Source organism: Lytechinus pictus, chromosome 9 (assembly GCF_037042905.1).
Source record: "Lytechinus pictus isolate F3 Inbred chromosome 9, Lp3.0, whole genome shotgun sequence".
Classification (NCBI taxonomy): domain Eukaryota; kingdom Metazoa; phylum Echinodermata; class Echinoidea; order Temnopleuroida; family Toxopneustidae; genus Lytechinus; species Lytechinus pictus.
Genome location: NC_087253.1, coordinates 12,214,542 through 12,226,949, shown reverse-complemented (window position 1 = coordinate 12,226,949; position 12,408 = coordinate 12,214,542).

The window sequence follows — 12,408 nt, the reverse complement described above, 5'->3', positions numbered from 1 at the left end:
ATTGTCAGCTCGCGCTTGTCGCCCGCAATATTTCATTATTGAAATACGTATCATGTTCATGATTACAATGACCACAAAAAGTGCTTCATGTACCAGTGTAATTTTAACAAAATCAGCAAGCGCTTGGCGCTCGCATTAGATGACTATGATGAGATACGTACGCACTTCATAAATTCCAAAAGATAGTCCTTAAAATGTCCCTGTTTAGGGTTAAGTTATACCAAAAAAAATCAGCTCGCGCTTCGCGCTCGCATTGTTTTTGTGAGACAGGTACGTATCATGATTACAAAACTTTGCTTATAATGTCCCTTTTAGGACTGAATATCAAACATTTTCAGCTCGCGCTTCGCGCTCGCATTATTTGATCACTAAGATATATATCCGTTTAATGGCACAGTCCTTAAAATGTATCTATTAGGTCAGTATACTTGGCAATTGAGCGCGCTTCGCGCGCCCACTTAATGACTCAAAATTGTTGCTGGTGTCCCCCAATGCCGTGACCCACGGTACGCCACTGTTAGCAGTATCACTCTTGAAATTTTAGTTGAGACATCTTGCACAGAAGGTCAATTAAAAATTAACAAATCTTTGATTTTGATATTATTAATGCACATAGGGCATTATACTGCAAGTTAGCAACTACGGCACACTAACCAGTGCAAATATTTGTATATCTTTGTATAATTTACCTTAACGTATTCACCAAATGCCACTAATTCAATTCTAAAAATTCAAAATCTTTTAGCATGTGATTATTGTAGGAGGGGGGGGGGGGCACATCAACTCCCCCTGTGCTCACATTTAGTTGGCAAATTTAGCTGGTACACCCCCCCCCCCCCCAACAAAATGCTTCTGGCTACGGCCCTGCGTATACATTTTTTTTTTGATTGATTGATTGCATTTATTCTTTTTCATTCCAAAATTTAACAAAAGTTACAATGTATAGCAAAACACAAAAAAGATAATATACAGAAATGAAAAAAGGGAACACGCTGGAAAGCAACGCTTGTTAGTATGGGTTCCCTGCAATAAATAGTTAATTAATTAAAAGTATATCTTTGATCAATGAAATTCAAATCGTAATTTCTATAGCGAAATTGAAACAATTCGAAAAGCACTTAAAGTTCTGGAACTTGAACAAACATTTTTCTTTAGATTGGAAATAGAAAATCGTCCAGCCGGTTGACTGGAGAGTTTTAGAATGATTTACGACTTATAGCAATGTTATACGACTTATTGTTTTGTTTACATCGTCAGCTTTAACTTTGTATGCTACCATTTTCTGCTAGGCACAGTGGTGAATTTAAGGGTGACGAGTGGTTGGGGCGCTCTTAAAGGTAAATTCCAGTTCTGGTAACGATCTCAAAATGACTTACAGAATCTAATATAATGACCACCCAAGTGTCTGTTTGTACGAATAAAAAATATGTGCCAAAGGATTCTGGAAGAAATTGTGTAATTGCTGAGAAATAAGCAAAATAAGCGCGGATTCGGTCACTTCCGTCGGGTCTTTATTCCAGCAATGATAATACACTGTCCCACTTGTGCCTATCTGTATATGGCGATCTTCAGCGTGATCGTATTTCAGCTTAGATTTTATGATTTCACAAAGTTCAGTTTATGTAACTGTACTAGATCTAGATCCACGATGTATAATCATACTTAATCTTGGTTTTACAGACTTTCTCACGAAATAAGTGTTTTACTGCAACTACTGTAATTTAGCTTTAAGCGCGCCCAATTCTTTCACCCCCATATTCCGTGACTGTGGCGTGACAAGCAATCAGGCAACAACCAACAAAAAACATTAACAACACACATGGTGAGCATTCGCCCATACAAAAAATTGGCAAGCAAAAAATAATGAAAAAACGTAGCTTCTTTTATCTCCACCTCTCTTGATACCAGGAATGGGGCCTAAATATTATTTTGCTTTAATACGTTTCTATGCCTTTTCCAAACGTTTGACATTTTTTGTCCTCCCAAAGTGGGTACGCGGTTCCCCTGCACCAATATCATCCACTATATAATTATGTTACTGCATTGTCATGGTTGTAATGATTTATGTTGTTGGACATACTGGAGATTTTCGTCAACTCTTCTTTCAGGTATACGTCCTTCCCCTTCCAGCTTTAGCTTTCACAGGGGCGTCACTGTTGGCCTACAATGAAAATGTGCCATCGCACCCTGTAATTCCTCATCCGTAGTGAAAAATAAAACACAGCAAAAACTGTGGTGTTAACCGGTGTACATAGAGGACCACACCAGTTATTTTACACCGGTGTTAAATAGACAGTGTTAATTTAACACCTATAGGTGTTATACAACACCTTTGGCTGTTACATTTTCACTCTTTGGTGTTATATGTTTAATCTCTAGGGTATAATTTTATCACCTCAGGGTGTGGTCATCTATTAACACCAACTGGTGTCAGTTTTAACCCCACAGTTTTAACAGTGAAGGGAAAGAAAGAGTATGGTAAAGGGTCGTGGAGGGAGGGGGGGGGGTTGCTCCACACTTTTTTTGGATACATGTCCACAAACATAAAAAAAAGCAAAATAATTTTGTTTGGGGGGGAATAATGGGCCCTCCCCTTTCAAAACCGTTCCGCAGCCCCTGTGATGAAGAAAACGCTTGAACAAGTTTCTGTACAATACACCTTTTTTTTTAAATCAAATAATAATATTGTCTTTCGAACATATCCTTTAATCAAAATAATCTCATACCATCCCCGCATTTATAACGATACAATACTTTTAATGTCGGTGAACGTACTTCGTGCAATAAAAGTTTGAGGAATTTACTGTCTCGCTTCGTGTAGAAATCGTTATTTAATTATTACTGGGTGCATGCATTGCCAGTCGTGATGATACAAAATTACCCCTGTTCCTCTTTACTTCATTTTATGCATGTGGGATCATAATTTCATCCACGTGATTGTTTATTCATTTTATACTTATAGCAAAAATAACCAAGTTCTTGTATAGCGCATATCACAGGAATAAATTCCGGCCGCGGGTACCCATTTACCTTACCTGTGTTGAGTGCAGCACAATGTGGATATACTTCTTGTTCAAGGAAATTGACGCCATGGCTGGGATTTGAACCTACAAGCCTCTGTTTCAAAAGACTAAATCACTGGGCCACAACGCTCCACATTTCATGCCATTATAAGAGTGCGACAGAGGCTAAACTAAACCCCTCAAAAAAGGTTTGGAAATCTGAGTTTGGCCATTAATTTCTCCCAACTCCCAATTTTACACAATGTATATTTGACATCATTTAAAAGATCATTTAATTCTCATTGAAATGATACCGATGCTTGTTATGATCATGCCATCACAAAAAGAGCAGGATTCAAAAGTGTTGGATGAAGTCTAAATTGAAAAGCTGCAAAACGAGCAGAAATAGTCATGAAGGGTCAATACAGAACATGATACTTTTGTTTGTGTCAATAGAGATGAAAATCCATCCAAATCAAGCTCCTGCATGCTTCTTCATTTTTTATGTTTTGTGGTGGTTTATGTAGTGATGGTTTGTTTGTTTGTTATGTGTTTCCTTGTGCAGAGGTGTGTTTGATTCCATGTTAATGTTGATGTTAAGGTGCATGAAAACAATTAAAAGAAACCGCTGAGAAACTCACTCATCACCACGGAAAAAAGAACAGTGACTTTCAATATTGTGTCATTTGCAACTTTTGAATTTTGACCTTGCCCCACATTTCAAGGCACTGCACCTCCATGTGAACCATAATCATATCATGTAGGGTGCCATTTAAAAAAAGAATTAAAGAATCTATTTATTTATTTTGATTACACATTGATGTTTATTAAAACCGAGGAGGGATTATCGATCAAAGTCAGATTTCCAAACTTTTTTGAGGAGTTTATTACGAGCCGGTTTCATGAACAACTTAAAGTCGATATTATGGTTACAATCAAATTTCTCATTATGGTCAGATGATAACAGCCATGGTAACAGATCTCAATGGGTCTAAATGTCAGTGTTGGTGTCGTGGCTCAGTGGATAAGTCTCCGGACTCTGAACAACAAGGTCCGCGGTTCGACTCCCACCACAACACTCGCGTCCTTTGGCAGTGCTTTTATGTACGTTTGCCACTCTCCACCCAGGTTTAGTAATTGGGTACCTCTTAATGGCGGGGTATTAGTGTGCAGCCGTTATAGAAAATTTGTATTCAGCGCTATATAATGTTTCATATCATTATTACAAGTTTACCATCAAATTAAAGTAACCACAATCGTCTTAAGCCTTTGTGTCCTCATCAACAATTCAAAATCGATCGTCCGGTCTGATTTTATCTGAAATAAATAAATAGAACCAATCAAGTTCTGGTCATCTACAAAAATTTATATCTACAAGTACAAGTATGCAGATGATACGAGAACAATATATTAAGGTAAAAGATAGATGGAAGAATCTTCTAAAATCTAAGCTTATGTGATGTAGGTCCCCTATATGAAAACAAAATAAGACGAAGTTAATGATGAAAACAAGATCGATGTTGGATTTCAGTAATCATATTTAGTCCAGTCAATCTAGCCAGAATAGGGGGGTAACCCACCACTAATTGCAACACGAGATATTCCACTGAAATGCTTTCCAGGAAGGTCCCCTAAACAACATACTAAAAGTCCCAAGAAATCCAAGCAGTGGAAATTTGTGAAATTTGCATATTATGTAAATTAGCCATGAAAAATTAGAAAAAGAAGGGAAATAATCCAAAGATTACAAATTAAATGACCAAAACAATTTTATTTGAATGGAAATTCATGATAAATAACTGAATTCAATGTTTTTAATCAAAAGTGCAAAAATTTCTACCTCATTTGCATATTATGCAAATAAGCATCCTTATATGGAAAAAAATGTCAAGATATTGTGATATTTCTCATATAGACTGCTTGAAAACATTTCATTAATGTTGACATTAATATGCTACTATATCACTAAGCATGAGAATTCATCCCAATGCCTGAAAATTAATTTGCATATTATGCAAATTAGCCATTAAAAAAAATAAAAAATGAGGAAATTAATCAAAAGATTACAAATTAAATGTCCACAGCAAGTAATTTCAAACAAAAGTTCATGATGAATAAATAAGTTCAATGTCTTTATTTTAAAAAGCTAGCAAATCTGCCTCATTTGCATATTCAGCAAATAAGTATCCTTATATGGAAAATGTCAAGAAATTTGATTTTTATCACATTGACTGCAGTGAAAAAATATATGTTTTTCAAATTAATATGCTGCTATCAAACTATCACTAAGCATTCAAATTTGTCCTAATATGATTTATATTCAAGGAAAAATACTGGAAATATGTTCTTCGCTTCTTAAGCCGCGTTGTTAGTCTGACAAGATGATGGGATCGGCAGGAACAATGCACTGGATTTGAATTGGTATGTAGTTTGTTAGAGTTGACAACCCTCTCTTATATGGATGGGAACGATTTATACTTTGTTGAAAATTCATCGTATAAACATGATAAAGGGAGGCCAGGAAAAGCAAACTTATGGCAGGTAAGATCTGATGGTAGTCTCATTAAGAAGTGTAGCAGAGATTCCATCTGGCCTAGTAGCTTCATGCAGGGTGTTTTCTTTAACAATTTCTTCAGTCATGTCAGTAGTCTGGCTACACCTGTTTGACTAAACAATATGTTATCTGGCCATATCTGGGTCAGGACTGGGTCCCAGGACTTGTAGAGCAGCGTCATCATCATCATCATCAGTGGTGAATACTAAGACTAAAATCTTTGCCTTCCTTTAATAATGCTATTCCAATGTAGTCATAGCTATTGATATTAGGGCTCCCAACATGCTAATTATTACAGCCTGGATCATTGTCAATCCGGTCAACAAATTAGTATTATAGGCTTGTCTACAAACCCTCTTATGGTCCTCTTTAATGCATTGTAGCAATTCTGAGCCCCGGGGGGGGGGGGGGGCACTCGACCAAAAAAGTAGTGGGTATGTGCCGCGGGCGAGACAAAAAACGGGGGCCTTGGAGTGGGCTTATTGTAAAAAGGAGGGTCCTCGGAACGGGCTTCGGAACGACAAATGTTTATGAAAACGGGGGTCCTTGGAACGGGTCGCCTGCGTGTGACTGCGTATTCATCCCTATGGAACGGGCATACATGCATGTAACACAGGGAACTCCGGGACTAGCGTGATTTATGGTCTAAATATTTCTCCAAATGAATTGTGAAAACAGAAATTATGCACTTACCACGATTATATGGATGAAGGTCTAACGAGTGGCAGTTTCCTGACAACGAGGCACAGACTGGAACTTCAAAAAAACGAAAAGTTCTCTCCTTCTACCCCAGTCTTGATCGGCCATTTTGTTACGATTCATAACAAAAATGGCCGATCGAGACGGGGGTAGAAGGAGAGAACTTTTTCGTTTTTTTGAAGTTCCAGTCTGTGCCTCGATGTTCTTGTTAAAGTCCTCTTGATTGGCATTCAGTTTCCTATGCTCGACTTGTCGGATTTCAGTACAGAGAGTTGTATGATTGTCCAAAGTACATCTGCATGACACTATTAAAGTCAGCATTCCTCCAGAAGAACATCCTCAGTCGTACCATAATTACTAAAAGGTTTATTCCTCTGGACAACCTCACAGTATACACATGAGTAACACATTGTGGCAAATAAATCCTGGAAGTGGTACACACTGTCTAATCAATGTTGGATGGTATTTGATGGTGATGTTAAGGGTGTTCCATTATGTTGTGTCCTCTTGTTGGAAAGGCAATAATCTGGCTTAGTCCTCCATCTGGTTTGTTCATTGTCTCACTGAGGAATTTCTGTTTACCATAAATATCAGGACATTAATATTATTATTTGCATACGACTAACTTAGAAACTAGAGCTTTAATATTTGGAAATAGTTGCCATAGGAGATTTATCAAAGAGAAAAGAACAGAAAATTGATGCTTCATCATGAAGCAGCAACTGGATTCAGCAAGAACGTCTAATCACGATTCCTGTATCTGAGAAAGATGCCTATAATGCACTTTCAGCCTTCATCACGAATTAATGAATGGCTTTCATGTCGCTCGTATAGGCAAATGCCCATTGTTACTCTTATTAAGCATGCCCAGAGATCTTGTGATCCAAGCAAGTACTCATATTCACCACCAAGACAAGTGATGATGATGATGATGATGGGTTCTTGTAAAGCACCGGTATCCGCCTCAGCTGGGCGCTCATGGCGCTTGCTCAAAAATAGGAAATATCTCACAAATGTCAATGTCTTCAAACAGTGCTTAGGATCATCATTCAGTTCAAGTACTGTTCTAGTAATGCTGCAATTGAGTTATTCTTGGGATAATGTTGGAGTGGGGAACAGGAAGGTCTTCAGGTATATAAGACTCAAAAGTTGATTGGGTCTCTGCTCTCCTGATAAATTTGGGAAGGCTATTCCACAGCTTTGGTCCAGAGATGTAGAAGGCTCTGTCACCCCAGGTTGTGTGGCTGAGAGATTCCCTCGGCAATGCTTGATCTGCTGATATGAGACTGTGTGTTGGTCTATATGCTGAGATAAGAGCTCTGATATGTAGTGTGGAGATTTATCGTTAAGCGCTTTAAATACAAGGACCCCAAGTTTATAAGTTAAGTGGTGTGCTACAAGGACCAAATATTCAAAGCTAATGGGCTTTTATTTGTACGGGTGTGACATCTTGTGCTCAGCGGCGTAACAGGGGTCGGTGGCCAGGGGGGGCAAGAGCCAAAAATTTCCCGGTCATATTATTGAACAGGCAATGGCGTCATAAGGCAAAAATTTTGAGGGGGCGATATGGCGTATCGGGAAAATGTATATATATATAAGCGAGCGAGCGAAGCGAGCGAGCAAAATTTTTTTGACATCTTTATTGCAAAAAATCCAATTTTGTGATAGATTTTGACATAATGTTAAAAAGATGATATCATATATTCACCCTCCTCTCTTTCCTTTTTTCTCTCTTTTTTTGTACGCCACGGTGAACAGGATTTTTGTTATGAACTTATGATTGTGAACATCAGGGCGAAGCTCTATATGCTTGAGGGGGCCGAGTATGGCGCTTTTGGCAAGAAGTAGCTTGATATAGGTCCCGAGCGAGCGAAGCGAGCGAGATAAAAAATCACCTTTTTATGAGAATCTAACATGAAGATAGATTTTAACGTGATATTCAGAAAAATATAATACACTTTCCTTTCTTTCCTCATTTTGTTTGTTTGGTTGTAGAACTTTTGGGGGCCATGGTCCAAACTCATCCATATAACAGTGCTTTATGGGTAGGGTCCAGGGCAGAGCCCCGGAACCTCTTGATATCAAAGCCATTTTAAACCTTACAGATGGCCACTTATTTTAATCAAATTGCGTGTATATTTATATAGCTTTAACACAACACATAAATTCAATGCAGTTGTGTATCGTAATCATCCAAATATTGTGAGGGGCACACCATAGCAAATGTGGGAAAATTTGTAAAAAGTCGCCAGCGAGCGAAGCGAGCCAGAAAAAAATGGCCTGTTAAAATGAAATTCTAATTATGTGATAGATTTTTACATCATTATAGCAAATATCATGTCATATATTTTTTTTCATTCATCTCATTTCGCTGCCTCCTTTATTTTCTTTTATTTCCCCTTGGCTGTGGAACCACCCCCCGGTACGCCAGTGCTTCAACGTAAAGCTTAATGCAGGAAAGGTCCATATAGGGGCCCGTTATAGAACCCATTGGAGGTTACAGATGAAGAGCCCCCACTGCACGGGGTCTTGACTCTTGGACAGAGCCTTTGGAGATTTAGCAAGTTTATGATAGACTTTCATACGACATTATGCTATATACCATCCATTTTTCTTCCCGCTCGTTATCTCAATCCTCGGCAGCCCGGTAGTGTACGTTATCTTGTCCCTATTCTTTATTTTCCAATTTAGATTTTGGCTAATTCCATTCTGCCTTTATTTCCCGTCTTTGTTTGCCTTTTTGTCATCTTTAATTTATTTCCCTGTCTTACTAATCATGCTAATGTATTTGTATATCGGGGCGAATTGTTCTTTGTCACTTGTTCTTTTTCCTTCCTTTTCCCGTTATCTTTCCGTTTTCCCTTTTTTATGTTTTTTCTTAGTTTTCTTTTCCCTTTTCCTTTCCCTTTCCCCTTTTTTCTTTCCTTTCCCTTTCCCTTTCTTCCCCCCTTTTTTTTCTTTTTCCCGTTTTTTTTTTCCCGGTGAGCTCCGCCAGGGGGGGGGGGGGGGGCAGCTTGCCCCCCCTGCCCCCCCGCCTGTTACGCCACTGCTTGTGCTGATCACTTGGCAATCCAGGAGCTTGCTAGCTTCGACTATACTCGCAAGAAACGCAAAGTCTCTACAAAGTCAAGAATAGAGCAAGACTTGGATGGAAATAATGAAGCATTCAAGCAGTGGGATCCATGTAGAATGGACTCATCATTGTACAATATGAGTGGGGTAACTGCTCGTGACAAAAGTCAATATCAACTAAGCAAGAAGTGTAGGGAAGGTCATCATGGTTAATACACATAATCTACATGGAATTTTAGAGGAAAGTATTACTATGTGTTTCCTTGAATATTTATAACATGTGGGATGCTTATTTGCATAATATGTAAATTACACTTCAGATATTAAGCTGATTATTAATGTTTTTGCCATTCTTAGTGATCACATCATATTGATCTAGACTGAAATGTTTTCATAGCTGTTTTTGTGAGAAAAATCAAAATTTCTTGATTTTTTTCCATATGAAAATGCTCATATATATGCAAATGAGGTAGATTTATTTACGATTTCTTATTTTAAAATAACTAAATTTGTAAAATTTATCATGGGCTTCAGTTCAATTCGTATTGTTTTCTGCACTTGATTTCCAATATTTGGATTATTTTCCTTATTTGTAATTTATTATGGCTAATTTGCATGAAATGCAAATTTTGTGATTTTCCTATATGCTTGTATATTTAAGGATTATCAATATGGTGTTTAGGAAACCTTCCTGCAAGGTATTGCCATATTCAAATTTCAATAGATAATCTACTTGCAATTTTTGAGGATGTATCACCAGTGTGTTTTCTTGAATATTTATAACATGTTAGATACTTTTATTTGCATAATATGCAAATTACACTACAGACACTAAGCTGAATACAAATGTATTCAACGTCCTTAGTGATGCAGCATGTAAATTTCAATATTAATGAAATTTTCAAGCAGTTAATGAGAGAAAAATCACAATACCTTGACATTTTTCCATATAAGGATGCTTATTTGCATATTATGCAAATGAGGTAGATATTTTTGCACTTTTGACAAAAAACATTGAATATAGTTATTAATCATGAATTTTCGCTCAAATTAAATTGTTTTGGACACTCAATTTGTAATCTTTGGGCTATTTTCCTTATTTTTCTAACTTTTTATGGCTAATTTGCATAATATGCAAATTTCATAAATTTCCACTGCTTGGATTTCTTGGGACTTTTAGTATGTTGTTTAGTGGTCCTTCCTTGAGAGAATTGCAGTGGTATATCTCGTGTTGCAATTAGTGGTGGGTCAAACTCTATATTGACCGGACTAATTGACTATTCATTGATATTGTAGGAGAAAACTTAAAAAATATATGTGAAAAGGAGCTGACAAGCTATACAGTATATAAAACTGAAGATTTATTTTCAAAAGAAGAATTCTTCATAATAGTACCCTTTGCAATGCTAGCATAAAGTACACAAATTGAACTTGCTTTCGTAAAATTGTTAAAGGAAAACTTACAAGTCTTATAATGCACCTTCATGTGCCGAATGCGTGCATAAATTATTTAGTCAGCAATATAAACTTTTGACGCTGCATCGAGACAAATCTGGCAACTTATGTCATGCGCATGCGCTCGCCGAGAACTAAATTTTCTGCGCAGGCGCATGGAAATATTTTGGTGGCAAATACCAAAGAAGTTGCTTATTCATTAATAAATAAGGCTGTCGCTTAATCGAGAAAACGTTCAGTTTTTTCTCTGCACCTCAGTCTGCATGATTCTGGTTCATAGTTTACCTGATGCAAAGGAAACTAACTGCCTCTTTCAAGACGAGCAAATTAGGAGTTGTTTATCGTTCAATTTCAACCTCTTGCACCCATTCCGTGACCGGTGCAAAGTGAGATGGCATTTACGTTAGAGCAGCTTGGAAAAGAACTTTCATTTATCATTTGCGTGATATGTGGTAATGCTTTTTTTTATATTGTCTATTATTTAAAAAAAAATTTAAAACATGATTTGGTGAGATTTCACACAAGATATGGATAGAAGTTGTTTTTACATCTTTGTCAGATAATAAACCATTTCTAAAATCAAGCATTAAATTGATACATTGATATAACATTATTACGCCCCAAGTCTGTGCTTAATTATGAACCTAATTCTAAAACAAATAGAATTAGAACTTGCTTGCATCGCGTTTCATTTCGCTTAACTGTTATTTTATCAAAACATTTATTCTCATTGTTTTATTCTTAACTGATTTATGGATAAAATGTCAAACGAAGAAAAATAAATGTTTATTTCAATTGACTTGAATTGAAATACAACAATGAAAAAAGATAAATCTTTACACATGAAGGAAGATAAACAGTAAGCCTTAATACATTTATAGAGATGATCAGAAGAACTTCTTCGAAGATTAGTTAATATTTGTCATGAATGTATTAAAACTATTTGCATAAAAGATAGGGATTTTTCATTTATAGACATGATAAATGCACGCAACATTATTCTGAGGGTGTGAGATAAATAGATAGGCTTAATATTTACAATGAATTGTATCATTTGTAAACGATTTGCAATTTGACTATACACTCTCAAAACAAATCAGTCAAATTGACTAGACCAGTAGTCAGCTGGGTGCAACTGATTGTCTAGTCACATTTCTGACATATATTCTAGTCAGAAATAACTCAATTCTGGTAAAATATGACTAGAAAATAGTTCAATACGACTAGAATGACAGTTGCACCCATGCAGCTGACCCTATTAACTAGTCATTTTTGACTGATTTGTTTTTAGAGTGTATACTTATACAGCTTTATTTAAAAATCAATTCAGAGACCTGGAGCCCGTTTCATAAAGGACTTACAACTATTGTAACTTTGCCATTATGGCAACTACCATGGCAACAGGGCTCAGCAGCCAATCAAAATCAAGGTTACCATGGTAGTTGCCATAGTGGCAAAGTTACAACCGTTGTAACTCTTTATGGAGCGGTCCCCTGGTCACATCAATTTCAATTGCAATCGATTGCAAGTCAATTTTAGGTCCAAAATCAATCAAAAGTCATGTAATTAATTGCAAATTTGTAATTGTTGGCCGGTCTGCTTCTTGCATTCAAAATTATATAATAT